Genomic DNA, 22068 nt, shown 5'->3' with positions numbered 1-22068 from the left:
TACCATATCTTAACATTATTTAAATAGAGGCCTTGACAATTCAACCGAGAGGAGATGGGCTGGGAGAATCATGAGGTGGGCCACTAATCAGCCTTTAATCACCTTAAACAACAAGCACAGGGAACTATATATTCAGTATCTTGTAATAAACCATAATGTAGAATATGAAAAAGAATGTGTGTGTGTATACATACATATATATATATATAAATATAAAAAACCGAATCACTTTGCGGTACACCTGAAACTAATACAACATTGTAAATCAACCATACTTCAATTAAAAAAAAAAAGATCTCCAACTGTTCAGACAGTTTGCCTGATACTAGGAAAGGACAGATTAGTGATAGAATTTTCAGCATCTCACCTGAAACGCTTGTTTTAGAAAATCTGCTTTATTCACTGGTATGGATGCCACCAACATAAGTGAATGAAAATTTATTAAAATTCCAAATATAATTTCCCAACATTTGAAGACAGAAACCACAGACAAACCTTCATTCACTAAAGTAAAAGCATTTACTGAATCACATACTTATAGCCTAAAAGACCAAATTTAATAGCCCTTAAAAGGTGGCCAACTTAGTCTCTATCTCACTGGTAGCTAAAGAGCCAACATCAAACAAACCCTAACAGAAAAGCAAAGAAGCAGGCTGCCTGATGCTCTGGTCCAAGACCAGCTAGCTCAGCCCACGTAAACTGGTCTTTTCACTCACTGGAAACAAGAGAAGCAAACTGAAACCATTGTTGAAGCCTGCAATCAGCGACCACACAGAAGTGAGCTGATGAGAGCTTTTCATTGCTCAATGAAAGGCTCCCTCTTCATAGATATAGTACTAATTTTTTATAAACATTTTGAAATCAAAATAAATGTACATTTATTTAACTTCTGCTAGATTAGTTTTATCCTATTTACTCATTTTCCCATATTTAGTTTTTGTCAAAAATTTTTCCATACTTTGCTTTTCTACATTACGTTATCCACAGTGTTAGTATTTTCTAGAACTGAATTTCTAATATGACAGAATTTTAAAGATCTAGCTTTATCATTAAAAAGATGTCTCAAGATACTGCTTATAACCTATTGTGCATATTATGTGCAATAAATCTAAGGTTCTGAAGAGCTGCCAGGATGACTGCAAAAATGTAACTCTTACATCTTAACATCTTACAGATGTTAAGAAATATCTAAATATTTTTATAATAAACACTTAAATATTTACATATATAGATATATATTTCAATGATATCCTTCTGGGTGCATAAAGGTTCAGAATTGTCATATATTCCTGGTAGAGTACACCTTTTATCAACATATAGAAATATAACTGTTTTCCTGTTTAATAGTTTTCTCTTGTACTGTATTTTGTACAATATTAATATTTTCACTCCAGTTTTCTTTTTGATTCCACTTGCTAGTACTCCCCTCTCCACCTTTATTGTCAATCCTTCTGCATCAGAAAGTCTTGTATAAATAGCAAATGGGTAACTGGCTACCCATGACCACCCTCTAGTGGTTACTCAGAGCATATGAAAACACTTTTTCTATCAATGTCAAAAATGAACCAGACTCTCTACAAAAAAGACAAGATTTCTAGCACACTCTTACTTCCATCATAATTATAAAATTAGCTCCAGCATAATTAAGGATTAAATGATTTTCCCAGAGTCACAATAATACAGTTAATATTTCACTTATTCGATTCTATGTCATCTTCTAATCATCTAAGTTTGGCTACATAACAGACAACCAAAAGAAAAAATTACATTGGATTTTTAAAGTAAATATATTATAGAATATATCATTCCCTGAAATGACAAAGGGCATGAGATAAAGTTTTAATTTACAGTGGGAAGCCAGATTTTTCCTCAACAATTTCAGGGACAAAAAGAAGATGAATATGGATCTGTTGCCTCCTGTTGCAGACAAGTGTTTCTTTTCTAAAGGTTAGAGGGAATCCCCTTAAGGCTGCACCTGGATATCAAAAGAGAAATACACGAAATATTCTATGAAGAGTTATTAAAAGGTATTTTGAGGGACAGACAGCTACTTTATTTTTCAAGGGAATTAACAAGGCATTTTGGGTTTTTTTTTTCTTACATCTTTATTGGAGTATAATTACTTTACAATGGTGTGCCAGTTTCTGCTTCACAACAAAGTGATCAGTTATACATATACATATGTTCCCATATCTCCTCCCTCTTGCATTTCCCTCCCCCCCAACCCCCCATCCCACCCCTATAGGTGGTCACAAAGCACCAAGCTGATCTCCCTGTGCTTTGCGGCTGCTTCCCACTAGCTATCCATTCCACGCTTGGTAGTGTATATATGTCCATGCCACCCTCCCGCCCTGTCACAGCGTACCCCTCCCCCTCCCCATATCCCCAAGTCCATTCCCCAGCAGGTCCACGTTTCCATTCTCATCCTACCCCCAGGTTTTTCATGACATTTTTTTCTTTTTTTTTCTTAAATTCCATATATATGTGTTAGCATACGGTATTTGTCTTTCTCTTTCTGACTTACTTCACTCTGTATGACAGACTCTAGGTCCATCCACCTCATTACAAATAGCTCAATTTCGTTTCTTTTTATGGCTGAGTAATATTCCATTGTATATATGTGCCACATCTTCTTTATCCATTCATCCGATGATGGGCGCTTAGGTTGTTTCCATCTCTGGGCTATTGTAAATAGAGCTGCAATGAACATTTTGGTACATGACTCTTTTTGAATTTTGGTTTTCTCAGGGTATATGCCCAGTAGTGGGATTGCTGGGTCATATGGCAGTTCTATTTGTAGTTTTTTAAGGAACCTCCATACTGTTCTCCATAGTGGCTGTACCAATTCACATTCCCACCAGCAGTGCAAGAGTGTTCCCTTTTCTCCACACCCTCTCCAGCATTGTTTCTAGATTTTTTGATGATGGCCATTCTGACCGGTGGGAGCTGATATCTCATTGTAGTTTTGATTTGCATTTCTCTAATGATTAATGATGTTGAGCATTCTTTCATGTGTTTGTTGGCAGTCTGTATATCTTCTTTGGAGAAATGTCTATTTAGGTCTTCTGTCCATTTTTGGATTGGGTTGTTTGTTTTTTTGTTATTGAGCTGCATGAGCTGCTTATAAATTTTGAAGATTAATCCTTTGTCAGTTGCTTCATTTGCAAATATTTTCTTCCATTCTGAGGGTTGTCTTTTGGTCTCGTTTACAGTTTCCCTTGCTGTGCAAAAGCTTTCAAGTTTCATTAGGTCCCATTTGTTTATTTTTGTTTTTATTTCCATTACTCTAGGAGGTGGGTCAAAAAGGATCTTGCTGTGATTTATGTCACAGAGTGTTCCGCCTATGTTTTCCTCTAAGAGTTTGATAGTTTCTGGCCTTACATTTAGGTCTTTAATCCATTTTGAGCTTATTTTTGTGTATGGTGTTAGGGAGTGATCTAATCTCATACTTTTACATGTCCCTGTTCTGTTTTCCCAGCACCACTTATTGAAGAGGCTGTCCTTTCTCCACTGTACATTCCTGCCTCCTTTATCAAAGATAAGGTGACCACAAGTGCATGGGTTTATCTCTGGGTTTTCTATCCTGTTCCATTGATCTATATTTCTGTTTTTGTGCCAGGACCATACTGTCTTGATTACTGTAGCTTTGTAGTATAGTCTGAAGTCAGGAAGCCTGATTCCTCCAGCTCCGTTTTTCGTTCTCAAGATTGCTTTGGCGATTCAGGGTCTTTTGTGTTTCCATACAAATTGTGAAATTTTTTGTTTTACTTCTGTGAAAAATGCCAGTGGTAGTTTGATAGGGATTGCATTGAATCTGTAGATTGCTTTGGGTAGTAGAGTCATTTTCACAATGTTGATTCTTCCTATCCAAGAACATGGTATATCTCTCCATCTATTTGTATCATCTTTAATTTCTTTCATCAATGTCTTATAATTTTCTGCATACAGGTCTTTTGTCTCCTTAGGTAGGTTTATTCCTAGATTTTTAATTCTTTTTGTTGCAATGGTAAATGGGAGTGTTTTCTTGATTTCACTTTCAGATTTTTCATCATTAGTGTATAGGAAGGCCAGAGATTTCTGTGCATTAATTTTGTACCCTGCTACTTTACCAAATTCATTGGTTAGCTCTAGTAGTTTTCTGGTAGCATCTTTAGGATTCTCTATGTATAGTATCATGTCATCTGCAAACAGTGACAGCTTTACTTCTTCTTTTCAGATTTGGATTCCTTTTATTTCCTTGTCTTCTCCAATTGCTGTGGCTAAAACTTCGAAAACTATGTTGAATAAGAGTGGTGTGAGTGGGCAACCTTGTCTTGTTCCTGATCTTAGTGGAAATGCTTTCAGATTTTCACCATTGAGGACGATGTTGGTTGTGGGTTTGTCATATATGGCCTTTATTATGTTGAGGAAAGTTCCCTCTATGTCTACGTTCTGCAGGGTTTTTATCATAAATCAGTGTTGAATTTTGTGGAAAGCTTTCTCTGCATCTATTGAGATGATCATATGGTTTCCCTCCTTCAGTTTGTTAATATGGTGTATCACGTTGATTGATTTGCGTATATTGAAGAATCCCTGCATTCCTAGAATAAACCCCACTTGATCATGGTGTATGATCCTTTTAATGTGCTGTTGGATTCTGTTTGCTAGTATTTTGTTGAAGATTTTCGCATCTATGTTCATCAGTGATACTGGACTGTAGTTTTCTTTCTTTGTGACATCCTTGTCTGGTTTGGGTATCAAGGTGATGGTGGCCTCGTAGAATGAGTTTGGGAGTGTTCCTCCCTCTGCTATATTTTGGAAGAGTTTGAGAAGGATAGGTGTTAGCTCTTCTCTAAATGTTTGATAGAACTTGCCTGTGAAGCCATCTGGTCTGGCCTTTTGTTTGTTGGAAGATTTTTAATCACAGTTTCAATTTCAGTGCTTGTGATTGGTCTGTTCATATTTTCTATTTCTTCCTGATTCAGTCTTGGCAGGTTGTGCATTTCTAAGGATTTGTCCATATCTTCCAGGTTGTCCATTTTATTGGCATAGAGTTGCTTGTAGTAATCTCTCATGATCTTTTGTATTTTTGCAGTGTCAGTTATTACTTCTCCTTTTTCATTTCTAATTCTATTGATTTGAGTCTTTTTTTCTTGATGAGTCTGGCTAATGGTTTATCAATTTTGTTTATCTTCTCAAAGAACCAGCTTTTACTTTTACTGATCTTTGCTATCATTTCCTTCATTTCTTTTTCATTTATTTCTGATCTGATTTTTATGATTTCTTTCCTTCTGCTAACTTTTGGGGTTTTTTGTTCTTTTTTCTCTAATTGCTTTAGGTGCAAGGTTAGGTTGTTTATTCGAAATGTTTCCTGTTTCTTGAGGTAGGCTTGTATTGCTATAAACTTGCCTCTTAGAACTGCTTTTGCTGCATCCCATAGGTTTTGGGTCTTCGTGTCTCCATTGTCATTTTTTTCTAGGTATTTTTTTATTTCCTGTTTGATTTCTTCAGTGATCACTTCGTTATTAAGTAGTGTATTGTTTAGCCTCCATGTGTTTGTATTTTTTACAGATCTTTTCCTGTAATTGATATCTAGTCTCTCAGCGTTGTGGTCGGAAGCGATACTTGATACAATTTCAATTTTCTTAATTTCACCAAGGCTTTTTTTGTGACCGAAGATTTGATCTATCCTGGAGAATGTTCCATGAGCACTTGAGAAAAATGTGTATTCTGTTGTTTTTGGATGGAATGTCCTATAAATATCAATTAAGTCCATCTTGTTTAATGTATCATTTAAAGCTTGTGTTTCCTTATTTATTTTCATTTTGGATGATCTGTCCATGGGTGAAAGTGGGGTGTTAAAGTTCCCTACTGTGAATGTGTTACTGTCCATTTCCCCTTTTATGACTGTTAGTTTTTGCCTTATGTATTGAGGTGCTCCTATGTTGGGTGCATAAATATTTACAATTGTTATTTCTTCTTCTTGGATTGATCCCTTGATCATTATGTAGTGTCCTATTTTGTCTCTTCTAATAGTTTTTATTTTAAAGTCTATTTTGGCTGATATGAGAATTGCTACTCCAGCTTTCTTTTGTTTTCCATTTGCATGGAATATCTTTTTCCATCCCCTTACTTTCAGTCTGTATGTGTCTCTAGGTCTGAAGTGGGTCTCTTGTAGACAGCATATATATGGGTCTTGTTTTTGTATCCATTCAGCCAATCTGTGTCTTTTGGTGGGAGCATTTAGTCCATTTACATTTAAGGTAATTATCCATATGTATATTCCTATTCCCATTTTCTAAATTGTTTTGGGTTCGTTATTGTAGGTCTTTTCCTTCTCTTGTGTTTCTTGCCTAGAGAAGTTCCTTTAGCATTTGTTGTAAAGCTGGTTTGGTACTGCTGAACTCTCTCAGCTTTTGCTTGTCTGTAAAGGTTTTAATTTCTCCATGAAATCTGAATGAGATCGTTGCTGGGTAGAGTAATCTTGGTTGCAAGTTTTTCTCCTTCATCACTTTAAATATGTCCTGCCAGTCCCTTCTGGCTTGCAGAATTTCTGCTGAAAGATCAGCTGTTAACCTTATGGGGATTCCCTTGTGTGTTATTTGTTGTTTTTCCCTTGCTGCTTTTAATATGTTTTCTTTGTATTTAATTTTTGACAGGTTAATATGTGTGTTGGCATATTTCTCCTTGGATTCATCCTGTATGGGACTCTCTGTGCTTCCTGGACTTGTTTAACTATTTCCTTTCCCATATTAGGGAAGTTTTCAACTATAATCTCTTCAAATATTTTCTCAGTCCCTTTCTTTTTCTCTTCTTCTTCTGGAACCCCTATAATTCGAATGTTGGTGCGTTTAATGTTGTCCCAGCAGTCTCTGAGACTGTCCTCAATTCTTTTCATTCTTTTTTCTTTATTCTGCTCTGCAGTAGTTATTTCCACTATTTTATCTTCCAGGTCACTTATCCGTTCTTCTGCCTCAGTTATTCTGCTATTGATCCCATCTGGAGTATGTTTAATTTCACTTCTTGTGTGTTGTTCATCGTTGCTTGTTTCATCTTTAGTTCTTCTAGGTCCTTGTTAAATGTTTCTTGCGTTTTGTCTATTCTATTTCCAAGAGTTTTGATCATCTTTACTATCATTATTCTGAATTCTTTTTCAGGTAGACTTCCTATTTCCTCTTCATTTGTTAGGTCTGGTGCATTTTTATCTTGCTCCTTCATCTGCTGTGTGTTTTTCTGTCTTCTCATTTTGCTTATCTTACTGTGTCTGGGGTCTCCTGGGCTGCAGGTTCTCCTGGGAAACTGGGCTGCAGGTTCGTAGTTCCCGTTGTTTTTGGTGTCTGTCCCCAGTAGCTAAAGTTGGTTCAGTGGGTTGTGTAGGCTTCCTGGTAGAGGGGACTAGTGCTTGTGTTCTGGTGGATGAGACTGGGTCTTGTCTTTCCGTTGAGCAGGTCCACATCTGGTGGTGTTTTTTGGGGTGTCTATGGACTTATTATGATTTTAGGCAGCCTCTCTGCTAATGGGTGGGGTTGTGTTCCTGTCTTGTTAGTTGTTTGGCATAGGGTGCCCAGCACTGTAGCTTTTTGGTCGTTGAGTGAAGCTGGGTGCTGGTGTTGAGATGGAGATCTCTGGGAGATTTTCGCCTTTTGATATTATGTGGAGCTGGGAGGTCTCTTGTGGACCAGTGTCCTGAAGTTGGCTCTCCCACCTCAGAGGCACAGCACTGACTCCTGGCTGCAGCACCAAGAGCCTTTCATCCACACAGCCTGTCCCAGGCTGGGCGTAGACACACAAAAAGAAAATCCTTGAAGCTCACTTCTTCTGATCAACAATGAAACAGCTGTATGATCAGTGGGCATCCATCTGTGTGCTTCCATCTGTGGCTTCTTTTGCACTTGTACCAAGTGGATCTACTGAGTCTGCCACACAGTGCCTTTATGACAGCTGACAGGTTACTTAAGTTCTTAGAGCCTCTCCTTGAAAATGGAGATATTAACATCATCTGTCGGAGAGTTGCATCTGGGTCTCCAGCTCTGAGTGACCATGAATGTTTCTTCTAGCTTGGACTTTTCTTTCTCCAGGATTCAGCCCACAGCGCCTGATCCACAAAGTTGCCTTGGACTACAGGGTTTTCATTTCATTCTCCTGAGAAGCCTCTCACCTCCACTGCTGCTTACAGCCAGCCTACCAACAAGGCATTTTGGAGAACTGGTTGATTCTAGGACCAAGGCAGGGAAAACACAGCAGGAGCCCAAAGCATCTTGTGGTGCCAGAGAGGATGTGCTCAGAGAGCATGGGGCCTGTGGAGGGGCACCAGGACCAACCTGGGAGAGCGCCTGATAGCCAGAGCTGGAACAATGTGAGCAATAAAGTGAACACCAATAGTAATGAATTGCAGCCGGCAAAGTGCAATGTATAATTCACAGAGTAATGGACATGTACTGATATAAACAACTGACTAAATAAACAGGGAAGAAGGGCTTCCCTGGTGGCGCAGTGGTTGAGAGTCCGCCTGCCGATGCAGGGGACACGGGTTCGTGCCCCGGTCTGGGAAGATCCCACATGACACGGAGTGGCTGGGCCCGTGAGCCATGGCCGCTGAGCCTGCGTGTCCAGAGCCTGTGCTCCGCAATGGGAGAGGCCACAACAGTGAGAGGCCTGCGTACCGCAAAAAAAAAAAAAAAAAAACGGGAAGAAGACACAGCTTTTCCTTACAGAAGTATTCAAACTGATAAGTGTAGAAGGACAGGGAAAAAGAAAATAACACTTAGAACATCATACTAATAATAGCTGCTGGCAAGATCCACCAAGTGATGCTAAAATTAGTGGGGAAACAGGATATTTACATGGTCTACAATATCTCCCCCAAGACAGTTTGAGAAGCAAATAGTGACTACAGTGGAGAAGCCCAGCAGATAGCACCTGACCCAAGTGATCAAGGTTAATACCACCAGTAATAAATTATGTTGATATCACATGCCCCGATACGTTGCAATCAGGAGGAAGCATCACTCCTGTGGGATTCTTGCCAAAAATGGATAATTTCAATCTAAACATAAATAAACCCAAAGTGAGAGATACAGTAAACAAACCCAAAATGAGAGATAAACTTACCAAAAAACTGCCCACTTCCCTGCAAAAACATCAAGGTCGTGAAAGACCAGGAAAGACAGAAACTGTCCCAGGTATGATCCTGGGTGGGACCTCGAACAGCAAATAGACGTTAGTGAGAAAACTGGTGACGTCTGAACAAAATCTCCAGCTAACAGAGATTAGCTCTCTGATTAATCTCCAATTAACCAATGTTAACTTGTTGGATTTGATAACTGTATAACAGTTATGTAAGATGTTATTTCCAGGGGAAGCTGGGTGGCACATGGAACTCTTGGTACCATTTTTGCAATTTGTTTGTATATCTAAATTTTTTTCAAAATAAAGTTTATATACCAGGCAATGGACTAGGCATAACACTGATTATCTCATTTGATTCTCCTAACAATTCTGCAAAATTAGTGTGATTATCTCTATTTTACAGCCTGGAAAATTGAGATTTGGAACTATTAAGTGAAATGTTCAAACGCACACAGTAAAACGTTGTGTCAGGACTGAAGCCACTTTATGAGTTGTTCAGTGTCCATGTACTTTCCATCATGTTATGATAAACACATGGAAATGCTCTTATTTACCCAGGAAACACAGGTCATCTCCTCTGAAACTAGCTTAAAATTTTTAAATGTCAACAATGCTAAAAATAGCAGAAACTATTTTTAGAATTTAGTGTTAATTTTCAATTTGCTTAAAAATATGTGGCATTAGGGAGAAAAAAAAGGGTTTCTACCATAATACTAAAAGGCAAATGTCTATTTAAGTAAAGCCACTTTAATCTCCTGTAACACCTAGCAAGTCTTGCAAAACTCCACAAAGTACATTACACCGTTATGCTTTCCAACATGAAGTATAACAAAGGGTGGTTGGTTATAAGGGTCGTTCAACTTTAACAGGCACAGGTGTTTTCTTAACTAGTTCACAGGTATCTAGCATGGAAAACTCAAGAGAATTTTCATACTTATTTCAGTGGGCTTTTTCCCCTGGCAACATTATACCATTTACGTATATAACCATAAAAGTATTATTTAATACAAAGAAGAAGGATATTAAACTCCAGGGAAATATCAGAGAAATAATTAAATATTCACGATGGAGGAAAAACTTCCCTTTTTCCCCTTTTATTGATATGTTACAGGCACCACAGTAATGATAAGTTACTTCATCTTGTGAATTATGACTAAGAATCAGAATTAAAGTCTCAAAACAAAGTGGCTGCTTTCTCAGAACCAAATGTAACTAAACTGAATTACTGCTGGATGGCGTCCTCAGCAATGCGGGAAGACAGCTCTGTCAAGGCAAGACTATGTAAATCTGCTGTATGGCTTCAGGTCATGTTTGCCTCTAACTTTGATGTGACATCTCATTAAGAGACTGAATTTATTTTGCCCTGCAGGGACATGCCAACAGGAAAGGACAACAAGACAACCAGGAAGATGCATTTTTTCCCCAATTCCATCAACTTAAAAAATTTTAAAGCATGTATTTTTAAATGTTAGAAGATGCTTTAAACAGCCCAACAAATCTCATCTATTCATTTGCAGGAATTTAATTTGAAAATGAACCTATGAATGATATATTACAATGGACACGGTCAACTGAACAGCTGGGCAAAGATGAAATCAGGTAGTTTGATACAGTGCAACACAAAGTGTTTTGGGTTTTGCTCAAAATAAGATTTTGAAGTCTGTAGTAGCTTAATCAAGAAAAACAAAATCAAAAGGCACACAGATTACATTAAACTATGAATATGAAAATGGCTATTATCCATATTTTATATGCAATTCTCACCTCTTTTAAACAGTGAATTTTCAAACCACTCAGTGATTATTATGTCATTTATTTTCACCACATCACTGAAGTATGTAAGAACAGTTAACGTATGGCATTTCCTGATGGATATCTGAGTTCCCCAACTGCAAACCTGAAACCACAACCTAGCTCTGTTGATCCCGATCAGGAGCACGTTCACTGAATCCTAACACATCTCAGCCACTCACCATGTAGAGTGAGGGACACAGAACAGCCTGGCCCAATGTATTAGAGCAAACACATCACAGTTGTGTTTAGTGGCCTACCAGGCTCCATTCTCATGACTGGGTACATTTCAAAATTCAACACATAAAAAAATCACCATTTGGTGCTATAGAAATTACTGTCTTATTTATTGGCTCTATTATCTTAACAGAGAAAGAGAGAGAGAGAGAGAATCTTGAGCTAGGTCACAGATCCATGATCCTTCTGGCTGTGATTTCTATCTACAGGGCAGACCACATAATATCTAGGTGTACTGTTTATTCACCTATTTGGCATCTGAGTGGAGGCGTAGTGAAGGCAGTTAGATATCCTAGATAAAGATAGGTCTGGCTGGAGAACCCATTAGAATGTCAACTCCACGAAGGCAGGAATGGTGTCCACTTTGCTAACTTCCGTGCCTTCAGCTCCCACAACACCTGGCAAATGCCAGAGGCCCTGTAAATACTAAGTGGGACCAAATGCAATTGCTATGACATTACATATGTTTGTTCTATGTAAATGGCAACTTAATATGGTTCCATCTAATACTTATCAAACAGATGATAATATAATTTTTCATTTCCATCTGTCTTCTGGGCATGAGCTAGAAAAAGAATGGCAGCAGCAGAGTGGAGGTGCCGAGGGTGGTCCTTGTTCCTCAAAGACCTCTGGGGTCTTGGGCTCCCTGTTCACACCTAGTGCATTATAGGCACTAAAGAAACATTTATTGTTAGTGATGATGATGCCAGTAATTACCTTTTCCTGATATTTCCTGTAAGTAATTACTAGAAAGTTAAAGACCACTTGTAAATTATACAAGCACTTGACTTTGAATACATTTACAATACCTTTCTGAATACTATAATCACCACTTTATAGGAAAATAACTGAGTGACAGATGGATTATTTCTCCAAACCATAGCAAAAGAGTAGAGAAATAAGCTCAAAGTCCCCAAATTCACTTCTGTGCTCAATTCATTACAACCTGCCTCTATCACCAACTATATAGAAATACTAGATATGTATAGTTATGCTCCTAAAGTAGTTAATGACATTAAGGGATTCTCCCCCTTTAACTGTTTCTATGCTATGTCACATTTAGAAACTTCTGGGAAAAAAATCCCATCGCTTATAATCTTGCCTGCATAGTTACCTAGGTAGATGTAGATTATCATGTGAAACACCTCTCTTACACACGCACACATAAATATGACCTTTAAAATACATATATATGAATAATGCCTTAAATTACCATATTGCTACAAAAAATTTCTTGAGTAGCTATCTTTTTCAGTTTCTCATATCATAAATTCAGCATTTACTAGAAATTATCATTTTCCATTTCTGTTTTACAAAGAAAAGCAGTTCCAGAAATAAGAACTCCTGGTAAACATTAATTCAAACTTGATGATCTACTGACAAGGTAATAACAAAAAATAAAGCTGTGGATAGCTGTGAAAATCTCAGCATGATACTCTGACATGACAACATTTAGAAGCCCAAGTCTACTGGCTATTTACTATGTAGATTAATTTTTTTTTAAATCTGAAAGCTGCCTCTGGTATTCTATACAGCACACAAATGAGCAGAACAGTAATGAGAAGCACAACACATGTAAAATTACAGGAATAATAATATTTTGATGTGTGGCTTTAAGGAGTAATTTGTTGAAAGGAATAATCCCCAAATCAAGCGGGTGCACTTAATTTGTTTCTAAAGAAATAAAAGCACAGTATCACTTTCGAAACTTAAATAGTAGCAGATCATGAGAACCTTTTCACCAAGCAGCTGCAGCATCAGCTGATTTCTATAAACGCTGAAGAACGTGTTTTGCCTTCTAATACTAAATGATCCACATTTCACAACACTCGCTGCCCTGTGTTAGGGCAATGAATGTACTCCTCATGTGGTTTGGGTTTCTCTTCCTCAGCTGTATAACATCCAATCCAAACAGTGAATTGTGATGGCAGGGACTTCTATTTCTTTAAATCTCTCTACCTTATGCCCACTACCCTTGACATTGAGGGTCTTCAGAAATTACAAATTAAATTCCATAGGTATGCACATAAAATAGCATATAAGTGTGTAATGAACTGTCTGAATTCCTTAAAGGCTCAGAGGATGATTATCTACCCTTCCCTTCTATTATGAAAACATCATGCCCCGAAAAGCTGCAGAATCAAGCCACCTGACCAACAAGCACAAGCTGTTTAGCTCCTAAATTGTGGTGACACAATGTACAAAGGAAAGTCACCTGAATTCCACTAAGGGAAAGAAAATGCACTAAAACCCATCTCTTCTCTCTCAGCTAAGCCTTCATTCAATATTGAAACAAGTAATCTCAAACTCCACGGTTTTGGCTGCTGCTCAACACCAGGCCATTCAACTGGGGATTGAAAAAAGCAAAATAAAAAGAAGCTTTAATCTGTCTTTTCTTCTCTTTTTACTATACTACACTGACAGCATCTTGTTCATTAATTAAATGTTTTTCCTTAAAGAAATAGACTGCAGAGTGCTATGCTGGACACTGGAGAAAGAAGGCAGAAAATAAAAGCATAGTTTAAAAGAAAATCAAGGGTTTTAAAATTCTAGTTAGAGATGCAAAATATTCATAATAAGACAAACAGAGAGAAACATTTCAACAAATACAGAGTGTGACAGACGTTAAGAATTTAACACTCACAGCAGGACCAGGGGTGGCTGGAGGTCACACACACAGACAACACAGGAAGTCAGGAGGGCGCTGTTCTGGTAACTCAAGGAGGTGACCTGCATTGTGCATTTCCACTCATCCCCTTAGGAGGTAGGTTATGATTTTAAGTCTTTGGAAACTATGAACCTGGTTAATAACAACTGTAATTTGCCAATCTGCTGGGTAGCTCACAAACAAATTTTGGTTTTGTGAGCCTCACTTTCATTGTATTTCATACTTAAGAATGTATTCACTGCTGTTTGCTCTAATAAGAGTCAGTGTAGAAAGATCATAGGGGGAAGAAAAATCCATAACTCTTATTCATCACCTAACTGATACATAGGAACACTTGCTTTATAATAATTTAAAGAAAATATGTCATTTCCAATGTTGCCATTTTAAAACTCAATAACGCAATAAAATTCTAAGTTTGTGCAAAATCTTCTGACAGAGATGACAGGTATTCGCTAAAGGGAAGTAACTGAAAGTTTAAAAAAAATAAGAAAATGCTTTTCATGTATTTTTGATTTGGGTTTTTTTTGTGTGTGTGTGGTATGCGGGCCTCTCACTGTTGTGGCCTCTCCCATTGCAGAGCACAGGCTCCGGACGCGCAGGCTCAGCGGCCATGGCTCATGAACCCAGCCGCTCCACGGCATGCGGGATCCTCCCGTACTGGGGCACGAACCCGTGTCCCCTGCATCGGCAGGCGGACTCTCAACCACTGCGCCACCAGGGAAGCCCCTTGATTTGGGTTTTTGATACCTCAATACAAGCGACTAGAGGAACACTGGCATTCTTTATTGTTTTATCATTATGTAGATCAAATAGATTTTCTTTTCCAATGAAATTCTATGCATAAATTGTTAATGTGAATATCTTGGGGGCAAAAAAATTATAGAAATGATGCCAGTTTGATGGTAGTTTCAATAAAAAAAAAATGCTCTTCAGCTTTACAACCTGAAGATTAAGAAACTTTATGCACTTTGAGGTCTCTCACTAAAAATTGACAACCAGTGTGAACTATATCTTCTCATCACTTGTGAAACAGTGTCCAAAGCTCAAATTCAACAATAATCTTGAATTCATATTCCAACATTTGTGTTCTACTTTCTGGCAAAGAAAAGTTACTTTCTAACCACAGTACAGCCATCCTTTATTGAGTGCTTGCTCCATTCTAGGTACTTTTTTACATATTTTATTTTGCCTGAGTCCCAACAACACTTAGAAAAAGGCTTCAGTCCCATTTTATAGATAAGGGACTGAGGTTTAGAGAAATAAAGCAACCTACTTCACAAAGCCTGCACAGCTGGTCAGTAGTGGAACTCAGATCTAAATTCAGGTCTGACTAACTCTAAAGCACTTGCTCTGAAAGTTTTTTTTTGTTTTTAATCAAATTAATGTGTTTCAAATCTGAAATATAAAATGTAACAAGTACATATGATAATCACGTATATGTGGAATCTAAAACATAAAACAAACTAGTGAATAAAAGAAAAAGGCTCACAGATATAGAGAACAAACCAGTGGGTTACCAGTGGGGAGAGGGAAGGGGGAGGGCAAGATAGGGGTAGGGGATTAAGAGGTACAAACTATTATGTATGAAACAAATATGCTACAAGGATATACTGTACAACACAGGGAATACAGCCAATATTTTATAACTATAAATGGACTATAAACTTTAAAAATTGTAAATCATTATGTTGTACACCTGTAGCTTAAATAATATTGTACATCACTATATTTCAATTAAAAAAAATTAACCAGCATATAACAATATTTTCAAAGTACAATTTTTCCTCCTATTTTCCTAGATTGAAAAGTAGACATCACAGTCAATTATTCTTTTAGATCATACTGTTCATACATCAGACATAGCATGAATAACTATACCAAAAGTTATGTTTAGTTATAAGATTAGATCTACTTTATGTAAGTAAAAAGTTAAATCAACTTTACTAACAGAAACACAACATTTTTACAACATTCTTCAAAAACTGTCATGAGATTTGACATTTTGAGCATATAACAAGTGGCTGCTGTGAATTACAGAATATGAAATGGTCATAGTGGCATCCCTAGCTCCTTATTATCATGTAGGACAAGATATTTTATTTTTTGAACAAAAATCCCAATGCTTTACTTCCAATAATGAAATTAAGTCAATTATAGAAAATATGTTGAATGGCATGGTTTATTTTCCGCCTAACTAAACTTCAGTTTTATAGACAAAAGGCTGACGAGAATCCTTAGTTTATCTAGGACATCCTGGAAAGCCACTTAATACCTTTTCATTAAAATCCCCAGAAAGCAATTAATCCTTTCAATGTTAAATACCCAAGTATTTTACAACACTTACAATCAGAAAAATTATCTGAATGTTAAACAATGCTGTTTATAGGTACCAAGAGAAAGTCCTCAGATTATAATCTGAGAATTGTGATGGACAAGATTACTGACAGTGAGTGGGAAAACACAATCAAGTTCATGGATTCTAGAAGGAAATTGAAGACATTTGTTAAATGATCACAAAAGAAATGGTAAGAAATCATTTTCCACTCCACAATACTGATAAGGTATGAAACCAAAAAGCTAAAAGAAAGGCATCTGGCTTGTACTATAAACCTACATAAAACAGAATTTTAAAAGGCTTATCCTTCACATGAGTTAACTTTGGTTCCTCGCATTTTCCTAGACAAGCGTTTCTATTACCTTTCTTAAAGATGCTGCCAAGGCTGGGCAGCTGCCATGATGAATTAATGAATTAAAAAGGTGGTTTCTTGTGCACACGCCATTCATGTCCACGTCCACGAGAAAACAATGGGCAAGGATAGCTCACAGAGCTAACCGAAGCCAAGAGTGAGAATGAAAGGAAAGCGGGAGGCTATGAATTCACCTTAGAATTCACAAGCAGAAACTGAACTTTAACATACAAGTATTTCTCATTTAATTATACTTTTACTTCCACAACTTTATGTTCAAATTCTAATTTTTTTAAATGCCTAAGTAATGAACACAGTATATGAAAGGAAAGATCTTAAGTATAAATGAAATGGAAGCTTCGAACTTCCTTACTTATTTTCATTATCAATGTTTTGCTTTCAAGAAAAGTCAATATTGTTCACTTAATTTTCCAACACTGACTTTTAATTAATATTATTAACTTAAAAAATGAAATTACTAGAAACTGACACTCTCCGCAAGTGGCACATGCTAGTTAATATTTACAACTTCCTCCTTCTACCAAAAGGATTCAGTTCCTTTCACAGTAATACGCACGAAATGACGATCTTTTAAAGCAAACGAAAACAGCAGTGACCTCGCACAGAGCACCTAAGTGTGCCTGGCCACGTGTTGGGCACCTGGCAGACACTATCACTGCTCCTCACCAGAACCAACGCAAACTAGGGATTACTGTCCCCACACAGAGATGAGGGCACAGGACAGGCCTCGGGGAAGGCTGCTCCTCTTGACCAAGATCATAAAATGAACCAAGTCAAACCGTAACAGACCCAGACAAGCATCATCACCCTCCTTCACAACCGGTACAGCCCATCTCCGATGCTCTAACAATCTGTACTTGAGAATCCTCACTTCAAGAAACTTACTTATTAACCTTTGATTTTCACAGAAAAAAAGCAGGTATTATTTCCTTCTTTTTGTAGAAGAGAAAGTAGAGGTGCAGAGCTCCGTAGGCAGAGGCCAGGGGCTGTTCTTTGACCTTTAGCCCTCAGATCCAGTGTTCCTTTGGACACTCTGGCCCTGCCAGAAATTGGAGAGAGGTGTGTCTGCATCAGAAGCCCTGGGCTGGCGCAGCCCCTTGGAGACTGAGAGCTCGCTGATCTGCACATTTACTCACATACTTGCCGATCATTTTTATTATTCCCTTAATAGCTCTGTAAGAATAGAAATTTATATACATTTTCCTTTATTTGAAAATCAAAACTGTTAAAATTAAAAAGCTATGATTACTGTGCCTAATGGTATTCTATTCAATCAGAACTTTCTATAATGGCGTTCCATTCCCAAAAACAGAAATTCTGGGGCATGTAGTAAACAAATAATACTGAAAAGCTGGCTTAGGGAATAAATAGTGTTTTCTTTCATGGAAATGTTAACACAGGCCTGCAAACCTGCAGCTCTGTGCATGCTGCCTCTTCCTACTTCAGGCTGGGTGATGCAATCTCACATAATGAGGGGAGACTGATAAAAACAGCTGGAACTTTACAGTAACCAAACCAAGCTACTCACTGCATTTGGGTCACACCATAACAAATCACATTATTGGTCATGGACAAAAAAATCTGCCTACTATACATCTAGAAAATTGGACCACTGCACCAATTCTGATTCACATGGCCAAACAGAACACACTTTCAAATACTCAGAAAAATTTTAAATGAGGTAAAACACATATCTATGCCATAACTGTCCTTTTGAATATGGCTCAAAAGGTACTTGACAACTCAAGAAACAAACAGGGAAAAACCTTTCATAATACTGTACAACAAATCAGAGAAGAAATGGCTGTGAACAAAAAAGAATAGTCTACGATCAAATCAAATGCATACACATACCTTCAGTCCAGTCTTAAAATGTCAACCATAAGAAAATAATACAAAATGATAAAGTTAAAGCAGATTTCACTGCACTACGTCTTGAAATATAGAATTATGATTTCTGTTGCTTTATAAAATGGTTTACAATACTCTGCTAAAAGAATCTTTTAAAATTGGTCTTTAAAAATACTCCCAATACAACTAAGACATGATTATAAACACAACTTAAATATAGTGATACTATCTATAACTCTAGCAAGTAGAAATGTAGGTAATTGAAAGGTGAGGGGCAGAGTGCATTTTGCTTTTTCCACATGTTGTACAATATTTTAATCCTGTTGAACATATGACATGACACCTTTTCCTACTGTGCTCAGAGAAAAGCTTTAGACTCCAAAAAGAAACATTCTTCACATTGAGAAATTCAATCATAAAATATCTAGGGGACTTCCCTGGTGGTGCATTGGTTAAGAATCCTCCTGCCAATGCAGGGGGCACAGGTTCGAGCCCTGGTCCGGGAAGATCCCACATGCCACGGAGCAACTAAGCCTGTGTGCCACAACTACTGAGCCTGTGCTCTAGAGTCCGTGAGCCACAACTACTGAGCCCGCGTGCCACAACTACTGAAGCCCGCGTGCCTAGAGTCCATGCTCTGCAACGAGAAGCCACTGCAATGAGAAGACCGTGCACTGCAGTGAAGAGTAGCCCCCGCTCGCCACGACTAGAGAAAGCCTGCGTGCAGCAACGAAGACCCAATGCCGCCAAAAATAAATAAATAAATAAATTTATTAAAATAAGTAAATTAATTAAAAATAAAATGTCTAAAATGCAGAACATGCAGGTAACACACATCTCTTCAATCACTATCCACAAATTAATTTAATAATCCTATGTGTGTAACTAAAGCTGTAAAACCATGATTCTCTACAATTACAGCTATCATAGAAATGGGGCAGCCACAGTTGCCACTCCTCAGGTTCATGCTATTCTTAGGTCTGCAAAATAAGACCACCTCAATTCTCACCTACCATCACTTTTAAGCATCAACAGCACAACATCATATTATTTACCTAACGATTACTACATTTTTCGAATGTTTGGTTTGGATGGCCAGCAGAATTAAAAATGTTAACTGTGGGACAGTTTTATTTCTGAGAAGCTAAACGGTACTGAGTGCTTATTATATGCAAGCCACTGCTCTAAGCCCTTTCCTTGTATCAACTTCATTTAATCCTTACAGCAACCCTTTAAAGGCAGATACTGTTAGGATCCTCATTTACAGACAAGGAAACTGAGCCTGGAAAGGGTAAGCTGCCAAAAGTCAGATTACAGCTGCTAAAAGGTAGAGCAGGAATAGGAATCCAAGTAATTTGATTTCCAAGCACTCGACTGCTCTGGAAAACTATCTCTGCAGTTTATCAGATAAAACTACCTACTCTTTTCTGAATTTATTTGGGGCGGAGGGGAGGACAGAGAGAGTAAAGAGAAATTATCCCAAATCACTCTATTTCTCACTCTTTAACTTCTGAACCAAGAAGAACTTGTACAATGTTGGTCCACTGGTTCCCACTCATGTGTATCTGAGGCAACCAGAACGGCTATCAAAAACTTCAGTTTGATTCTGAGCTACTTAGGTTAGTAGGTTAGTGACTTGAGGCAGTTCATTTAACCTTTTTGAGATTCAATGCCAAACTTGAAACTGAGGTTCAAAAATACTGCCTTCCTTATGAAATAAATACCAAGATAGTGTGGGAACATTCTTTAAAGAATTCTAGCTAATAAATGTAGAAATGAAAATAAGATAACTGATTTGGGAAATCAATGGATATTCAATGGATAAAACCATTAGATGAAAAGTTAAGGGGAACTTTACAGTGGAAAGTTCAGGCTATCAATGTGCCTCCTAATGGGACACAATATGAAAAACAAAGTACCTCTTATGAAGGATTCTTGCCAAAAGGTTGAATCTGAATTTAGAAAAGTCTACAGCTGACTCAATTTACAGGAGAAATAATAACAAATTAAATAATACCATAGGAAGCAAACAAATAAATCCAGAATGTGAAATTCTATATAACTGCTTCATTTCTTCAGTAAGTTATAGCCTGATAAAACAAGCAAAAAGAGAAAAAAAGAAAAAAAGGGGGAGGTAAATAACAGATCACTAAAAGAGATTTATGGGACAACAGCCAAATGTAACATATGTAGATCTTAGTTCAAAGAAATAAGGTGTTAAATATATATGTATATTTTTAGGCAATCGGGGAAATTTCAACATGGCCTAGATATCAGATGTTATCAAAACATTATTATTAATTTTTCCAAGTGGTAAGATAATGGTATGACAATTATGTAAGAAAATGTTTTCTACATATTAAAGTACTATGTAGGCATCACATGACATAGTCTAAAACTTGCCTTAAAACACTTCAGAGAAAATGTAAAGAATAAAAAGCGATAAATAAATGAAATATACAAAAACTAATAATTGTTTGACGTATCTTTTTCAAGACACATCAAGAAATTATTTATTTAAAAATTTTATCTTTAATTAGTAACCTTGGGGGGAAAAGTCCCATTGGGACTTAGAGGCACAGGCAGAGACCCCAAACCGGCTGGTATTCCCTGTCAGGTTGGAGCGGAGTTTGAACCAGGCCAGACCCAATCCAGCTCTGGCCACAGCCTCCTCTCTACTTCCTGGTCCCAGAGTCACTGGTTGCAAACTAGTATATGTGGATTTGTGTTTGTACATGTTTGAAATTTTTCATAATGTAAAAGTTTTAAGAAGTATTTTCTCCACCTGTTTCTTAAGTTACTGTGATAATCATTGATTAAAAGTATATAAAAGCAGCTAAAACATGTATCAGGTATTTGATGAACGACAGTTTGAAAACTGAATAAAGAGGAAAACTTAAAGAATCCATGTTCTAAATCAGGTGTCTGAAACTATATCTGGCCCACAGGCCAGATCCAGACAACTGCCTGTTTTTGTCATAATGACATCATCTTATCCATTTATTCAGATATTGTTTGTGGGTGCTTGCAGGCTGCATACATCAGAAGAAGTGCAACGAACATGGTCCACAAAGCCAAAAATATTTACTATCTCTCCCTATAAACAAAGTTTACATACTCCTGTTCTGAATTCTATCATTTCACTATTTGAGAGGAAATTTAGCCTCAAAAGATTTTTAGAACTTTTCTCCTTAAGATTTACCAAGGATTTTCCCTATTTTAGCGTCTCAGAAATAAAAACAAAACTGCCCACAAAGTAGGGTTCAGGTAGCTTCACACTTTTGTCCTATAAATGAATAAGTCATTTCATATCTTCAAGATAGTTACTTTTCTGCTAAATCTAGAAGCTTATAATGATAGTAAACAAGCCAAAAAAGCAACGATGTAAAAAAACTTTTTAACTTAAAGAAAAATTATGATTATGTTACTTCAAGTTCACTGGGTTTAATAAAATTATCCAGGGGAAACAATATATTACATGTTTGCACTCATTACAATCAAAGGGTGTTTTTTATTTAGGGAGGGAAGGAAGGAGGAAACTCCTAGACACACACAATGCTGGAATTTCTCTTCATGAATCCAGCAAAGAACACTATACACCCACAGGCCATTTTTTCTAACTATAAACATCTGTATATTTTGGATTAATAGTTTAAACACATTCTTTGGCAGTCTTCAACTCAGCTTACATAACCTTCAGGTACA

At 37.2% G+C, this 22068-nt stretch overlaps 1 protein-coding gene across 3 annotated transcripts in view; it reads right to left on the bottom strand.

Moving 5' to 3' along the window:
* PRIM2 (DNA primase subunit 2) overlaps positions 1-22068 on the bottom strand; it is a 293144-nt gene that overhangs the window by 49617 nt on the left and 221459 nt on the right. The gene's annotated exons all lie outside the window — the stretch shown is intronic.

Source organism: Monodon monoceros, unplaced genomic scaffold, assembly GCF_005190385.1.
Source record: "Monodon monoceros isolate NGI ecotype Baffin Bay Population unplaced genomic scaffold, NGI_Narwhal_1 Super_Scaffold_3, whole genome shotgun sequence".
NCBI lineage: Eukaryota > Metazoa > Chordata > Mammalia > Artiodactyla > Monodontidae > Monodon > Monodon monoceros.
This window is presented reverse-complemented; position numbering and strand designations above follow the sequence as displayed.